General features: G+C 39.4%; 1 pseudogene; it reads left to right on the forward strand.

The window, feature by feature from the left end:
- Window positions 1–3,786: 3,786 nt before the first annotated feature.
- Window positions 3,787–5,723, forward strand: LOC138148162 (heat shock cognate 71 kDa protein-like; annotated as a pseudogene).
- The last annotated feature ends 1,856 nt before the right edge of the window (window positions 5,724–7,579 follow it).

Below are 7,579 nucleotides of genomic sequence, written 5' to 3' on the forward strand. Positions count from 1 at the left end.
CACACTACCCCAAAATAGTAATCCCACTGAGTATCCCCTCCCCCAATCTGCTCTCTTCCATATCTTCCCCCCATTCCCCCTCCAACTTTCCAGTAGGGCACAGTGGATCTCTATTCCCCAATGCCTGTTTATATTACTATACACACACACATATACATGTGTGTATATATATATGTATATATATACACACACACATACTATACATATACACACACATATACATACATATATATGATACCCTATTTAATGTGTATGTCATTTCCTCCCTAAGCCAAATTCAATGAGAATAAGGTTGACTCATTCCCTTTTGCCTTCCTGTTCTAAACCTCCATTATACCAATTTTCCTTTGTCTCTTCTATGTGAGATAATTTACCCCATTCTCTCTCCCCATCTCCTCTCATCACATTCCTCTCTCACCTCTTAATTTCACCTTTTAAGAATCATCTCTTCCTATTCAATTGGTCCTGAGCCCTCTGTCTATGTATATCTGTACACACACACACATATATATATATATACACACTGACATATATATTCATATGCCCATATACCCTCCTACATAGACATATGTATGTATAAACATATATGTATATATAGATATATTTCTATTCCCTTCAACTATTCTTATACTGAGAAAAGTTTCATGAGTTACAATTATCAAATGTTATATATATATATATGTATATATATATATATATATATATATTCTTAAACATTTGATTTTAAAACTTTGAATTCCAGATTCTTTCCCTTCCTTCCTTGATGTCCACCCTTACTGGGAAGATAAGCAATTCAATATAGGGTGTACATGTGTAGACAAGCAAAACATTTCTATAGTGGATAAATTGTGCAACACTGACAATATTTCCCTCCATCCTATCCCACCTCAAGTTGTTCTATTCTCTTCTTTGATCCTGTCCCTTTTCAAAAGTAGGTGCTTCCAACTTTCCTCCCCTCCAGCCTGTCCTATCTTCCATTGTCCCCCCTCTCATCCCCTTGCCCCCTACTCTCCTATAGGGTGACATACCCTATTTAGTGTGTAAGTCATTTCCTCCCTAAGACAAATTCAATGAGAATGAGGTTGACTCATTCCCTTTTGCATACCTGTTCTTCTCCTGCATTATAACAGTTTTCCCTTGCCTCTTCTATATGAGATAATTTACCCCTTTCTGTCTCTTCCCATCTTCTCTCATTATATTCCTCTTTCACCTCTTAATTTCACCATTTAAGTATCATTCCTTCCTATAAAATTGGTTCTGTGTCCTCTGTCTATGTATACATGTACACATATATACACACACTGACATATGTATTCATATGCCCATATACCCTCCTACATAGACATACATATGTATGTATACACACATATGTATGTGTATGTGTATATATATATATATATACATTTCTATTCCCTTCAACTATTATTACACTGAGAAAAGTTTCATAACTTATAATTATTGTTTTTCCATGTAGGAATATAAATAGTTCAACTTTGATAAGTTCCTTATGATTTCTTTTCCCTGTTTACTCTCTCATGCTTCTCTTGCTTCTTGTATCTGAATGTCAAATTTTCTATTCAACTCTGTTTTTTTCATGAAGAATGCTTGAAAGTCTTCTATTCCACTGAAATGACCATATTTTCCCTTGGAACATGATATTCAGCTTTGCTGGGTGGGTGATTCTTGGTTTTATTCCCAGCTCCTTTGACCTCTGGAATATCATATTCCAAGCCCTTAGATCCCTCAATGTAGAAGCTGCCAGATACTGTGTTATCCTGATTGTGTTTCTACAGTATTCAAATTGTTTTTTCCTGGCTGCTTGTAATATTTTCTCCTTGATCTGGGAACTCCACAACCTGGCTATAATATTCCTAGGAGTATTCTTTTGGTGATCTTTTTCAGGAGATGATCCGTGGACTCTTTCAACCTCCATTTTGCACTCTGGTTCTAAAAACAGGGCAATTTTCCTTGAGAATTTCTTGAAGGATGATTTCTAGGTTCTTTTTTTGATCATGGCTTTCAGGGAGTGCAATAATTTTTAAATTATCTCTCCTGAATCTATTTTCCAGGTCAGTGGTTTTTCCAATGAGATATTTCACATTGCCTTCTATTTTTTTATTTGTTTGGATCTTTTTAATAGTGTCTTGATTTCTCATAAAGTCACTAGCTTCTATTTGCTCCAATCTAATTCTGAAGGAATGATTCTCTTCTGTGAGTTTTTGAGATTCTTTTTCCATCTGTCAAATTCAGCTTTTTAAGGCATTCTTGTCCTCATTGCCTTTTTGAGCTTCTTTTGCCATTTGAGTTAGTCTATTTTTTAAGGTTTTATTTTCTTCAGTCAAGTTGTTGACTCTCATTTCATAATTTTCTTGCATCATTCTCATTTCTCTTCGCAATTTTTCCTCCACTTCTCTTATTTGGTTTTCAAAATCCTTTTTAAGCTCCTCTATGAACTGTACCCAATTCATATTTTTCTTGGAAGCTTTTGTTGCGGGAGTTCTGACTTCACTGTCTTCCTCCTCTTCCATGCTTTAATCCTCTTTGTCCCCAAAATAGGAGTCTAATGTCAGATTGTTCTGTTTGCTTTGTTTCCTTTGCTTGCTCATGTTGCCATACAATTACTTGACTTTTGAGCTTTCTGCCACAGTAGAACTTTGATACCAGAAAGGCGAGCTTTATCACAGTCACTGTGCTTTTTGCAGCTGCTGGTTCTGCTAGTTGGGTGCCCTCTCTGAAGCTTCCACATGCTGTAGCAACCTGGTCATGTACCCTAGGACCTCTACCCTAGACAGTGATCTAGATCCAAGCAGATTAAAGCAAGAGTGATAACCCCTCATACTGTTCACTTGGTCCCCCTACAGTATGCAGGCCAGGAGCTCTGAAGCAGCATGGCCAGATCCTTAGCTGCTTCTTACCCAGGCGCCAAAGGCCAAATCACACACCTGATCCCAGTTCCCACAAAGTCTACACTGACCTCTCACTTTGTCTTTGGCATCTGTGGGTTGATAATTCTGAAAACTGCCATACCTGCTGGTGATCTGAAATCCCTCCAGCCAGTGGCTGGTCAGGCTGCCCTGAGGCAAAATCCTTGTCTCTGCAGGGCTGGGCTAGGCTCCCAGAATGCTGCGCTGGCCCCTTTCTGCTGGCCTGCTGAGCTGTCTTCAGCAGGAGGTTAGCTTCTCTCTGTCATTTTGTGGATTCTGTAGCTCCAAAGTTTGTCTAGAGTAAATTTTTACATGAATTGAAGGAGCTGGAAGCTGGAGCTGCGAGGAATTCCTGTTTCTACTCTGCCATCTTGACTCCACCCCTACAGATTTTCTTAATAGATTTTGTTTCATCTTGCCGAGATCTTTTGGGATCCTTAATCTATCATCCATTAAGATAGCTATTCCATTCAGTTTTTCACCATATTAACATTTGATCCAAACCAATGAAAACTTTTATAAGTTACAAGGCCCAAAGGCAGATCTTTGGAATGCTACATTATATATCTCTCTTCAGGTTGATATTGAACCCTTAACAAATGTGCTTTTGGCATATCCATTCCACCACTTTTCAACCTTTCAAATCTTGTCTGTCTTATCATCTAACCTACCTTTCTCTATTTTACACACACACACACACAGAGAACTTCCTTTTTGTGTCTTCAGTGCTTAGCCCAATACCTGGTACAAAATAATAGCTTAATAAATGCTTGATTAAAAAACTACACGGTGTACTCAGCACAGCAGCAGCCCTTCTCTCTCCATAGCGGTCAGCTATGATCCCCCCAACTCCCCAGCAACCATGTCAAAGGGACCTGCAGTTGGCAATGATCTTGGCACCACTTACTCCTGTGTGGGAGTCTTCCAACATGGGAAAGTGGAGATCATTGCTAATGACCAAGGAAACAGGACCACCCCAAGCTATGCCACCTTCACTGACACAGAACGTTTAATCAGTAGTGCTGCAAAGAATCAAGTTGCAATGAACCCCACCAAGACAGTTTTTGATGCCAAACGTCTGATTGGTTGTAGATTTGATGATGCAGTTGTACAATTAGACATGAAGCATTGGCCTTTTATGGTGGTGAATGATGCAGGCAGGACTAAGGTCCAAGTGGAGTACAAAGGGGAGACCAAAAGTTTCTATCCAGAGGAAGTATCTTTTATGGTCTTGACCAAGATGAAAGAAATTGCTAAAGCTTACCTTGGGAAGACTGTCACAAATGCTGTGGTCACAGTACCAACCTATTTCAATGATTCCTGTCATGCCACCAAAGATGCTGGAACCATATATGGCTGGTCTCAATGTGCTCCAAATCATCAATGAGCCAACTGCTGCTGCTATTGTTTATGGCTTGGACAAAAAGGTTGGTGATGAGAGAAATGTGTTGATCTTTGACCTTGGAGGTGGTACTTTTGATGTCTCTATTCTTACTATTGAAGATGGCATCTTTGAGGTCAAGTCCACAGCTGGGGACCCCCACTTGGGTGGGGAGGACTTTGACAATCGAATAGTCAACTATTTCATTGCCAAGTTCAAGTGAAAGCACAAGAAGGACATCAGTGAGAACAAGAGGGCTGTTCGCTGTCTGTGCACTGCTTGTGAACATGCAAATCGTACCCTCTCTTCCAGTACCCAGACCAGTAATGAGATTGATTCCCTCTATGAAGGTATCGACTTCTATACAACAATCACCCGAGCCTGTTTTGAAGAGCTGAATGCTGATCTCTTCCATGGCACCCTAGACCCTGTGGAGAAGGCCTTAAGAGATACCAAGCTAGATAAGTCTCAGAATCATTACATCGTCCTGGTGGGTGGTTCCACTAGAATCCCCAAAATCCAGAAGCTTCTGCAAGACTTCTTCAATGGCAAGGAGCTCAATAAGAGTATCAATCCTGCTGAGGCTGTTGCTTATGGTACAGCTGTCCAGGCTGCCATTTTGTCTGGAGGTAAATCTGAGAATGTACAGGACTTGCTGTTGTTGGATGTCACTCCTCTTTCCCTTGAAATTGAAACTGCTGGTGGAGTTATGACCATTCTGATCAAACACAATACCACCATCCCCACCAAGCAGACACAGACCTTTACCACCTATTTGGACAACCAGCCTGGTTTGCTTATTCAGGTTTATGAAGGGGAGGGAGCAATGACAAAGGATAACAATCTGCTTGGCAAATTTGAACTCACAGGAATTCCTCCAGCATCCAGGGGTGTTCCTCATATTGAAGTAACATTTGACATTGATGCAAATGGCATCCTCAGTGTTTCTGCTGTGGATAAGAGCATAGACAAGGAGAACAAGATCACCATCACCAATGATAAAGGACGTCTGAGCACAGAAGACATTGAGCGTAAGGTCCAGGAGGCTGAGACATACAAGGCTGAGGATGAAAAGCAGAGAGACAAGTTGTCTTCCAAGAATTCTCTTGAATCTTAGGCTTTCAACATGAAAACAACCATAGAGGATGAAAACCTGCAAGGCAAAACTGGTGATGAAGACAAACAGAAGATCCTTAACAAATGTAATGAAATAATCAACTGGCTGGATAAGAACCAGACTGCTGAGAAGGAAGAATATGAGCATCAGAAGAAAGAATTGGAGAAGGTCTGCAACCCCATTATTACTAAGCTGTACCAGAGTGCAGGGGACAGGAGGCATGCCTGGCGGGTTCCCAGGGGGTGGAGCAGCTCCATCTGGAGGTGCTTCTTCTGGACCCACTATTGAAGAGGTCGACTAAACACACCAGAAGAAAGAACATTCCACACAGCTTTCCAATAACTGAAGGACTCAAATTTGTAGCCAAGGCAGTAGCAGTTTAAAAGTTACATTTAAGCTACTGTGTAAATCTGGGTATTCTGAATACTTGAATGTGTGCAGAGGGAGAGAAGTAAACAACATTGCACTTTATCGGTACTGTAAACAAGTGGAAATGCAATTGTCTTGGAGAATAAAATTTACTTAAAATTGACACCATACAAAAAAATTTACAACATCCCTTTAAGCTTCCAATCCAGTACCTCCTTTAAAAAAGAAATAAGATTAGCATGTTATGCCCATGTTTTTGATGACGTGATGACGTCATGTTGACTTCCAGTAATCATCACTGCCCTTAGAAGCCCAGGGGATATATTTATATCTGTATTCCCCTTAGAAGGGTAGAACTTTGAGATATAAAATGTTATGTCTATACAGAATTGTAAAACTATCCAGGGTCCTTATGAATCAATATTGATAAAGAGAATACACAAATGAAAGGATTTCTAGAGACTAGAATGGCTGTCCCTTGTGTGGTCCATCTTGGCTAAGACAACATGGTCTCTTTAGTGCAAAGTTTCATTGACACCATTGGCATCATGATAAAGACTGTGGAATTTTCAGATAAATATTGTAAATGTATAAAATACAAAGCAAATTATTATAAAGGACAATAATTATTTTGAAATGTTATCACTTTTTTAAAACAAATTCACAAAACCCAGATTAATAACCCTTACCCTAGAACAGCTGTGTCATACTCCATACCTGACAGTCCCTTCTGGGAAAACATGTATTTTAGGGTATTTTTCTGTAGTAGTGATGAATTTGCACTGATTCAACTACAATCTTTTAAAAGTAATTGATTTTTGAGCAGTAGTTTTGTTATGACTCACACTGCTCTTCGACCCTCCATTCCTTACTCAAATCAGTTCTTCCTACTTTATAATCTTAACTCCTAAAAGCTAATCATCAATCTAGGAAATTTGTTCCTGCCTTCATAGTGAAAACCTCTGTAGCCTCTTACCTAAAAGAGAAGTTATTATAGGAGCTTGTGTAGAGATTTGGGGATAGAGGGAGACAAGATTTCCTCAGCACTATGCGTTTTTCATTAAGCAAGTGTCATGGCAGGTAGTAGTGAGCTAAGGGAGGCATACATAGAAGAAGCTGGGGTTGAATTCATCTCTATTGACAGTAAGGAGAGGTACTGAACTTCTTCCTTCTCCTCCTCATCTTTTCCCTCACTTTTTCCTACTAGATCATGTGAAAAAATACAAAGTATATCTATTTTTTAAAGTTCATTTATATCATGCTGATTTTGAATTCACAGGCTATATAAGGTAATTGTTTCTAATTGCCCTAGTGTGTTTCATTATCTGTGAGTAAAGTATTGCAAAAGAGGAAGGGGAGAGAAAAAGAGACAGAAGAAGGAGGAGGAAGAGAAAGTGAAGGTAGAGGAGAGAGAGAGAAAAAGGGGTGGGAGGACTGTACCTGGACCTTTCTGCTTAAATCACCAGGATTATGTCTTCTCTGGGAGACTGAACTAAATAAGAAATAATTTACTGATTTTTATAATTTATGAATATTGTCAAAGCAAAACAGAATTGCACTCGTTTTGTTTTGGTATTTGTTTTGTGTGTGTGTTTGTGTGTGTGTGTGTGTGTGAGTGTGTGTGTGTTTTGTTTTGTTTTTCAATTCTTTAGGTGAAAAGCAAGCCAATCATGATGGCTATCTAAGACTCAGGCCTGGAGGAATACTACACTGTATACTTTCTCCATTGATCACCTTCCTACACATATGCAGAGAAATCTCTGTAGCAGTAGAGCCAAGTGCAATGAC

The sequence above is a fragment of the Petaurus breviceps genome, unplaced genomic scaffold, assembly GCF_028583685.1.
Source record: "Petaurus breviceps papuanus isolate PSGF00001 unplaced genomic scaffold, PetGlider_PUasm1.0 90822, whole genome shotgun sequence".
NCBI lineage: Eukaryota > Metazoa > Chordata > Mammalia > Diprotodontia > Petauridae > Petaurus > Petaurus breviceps.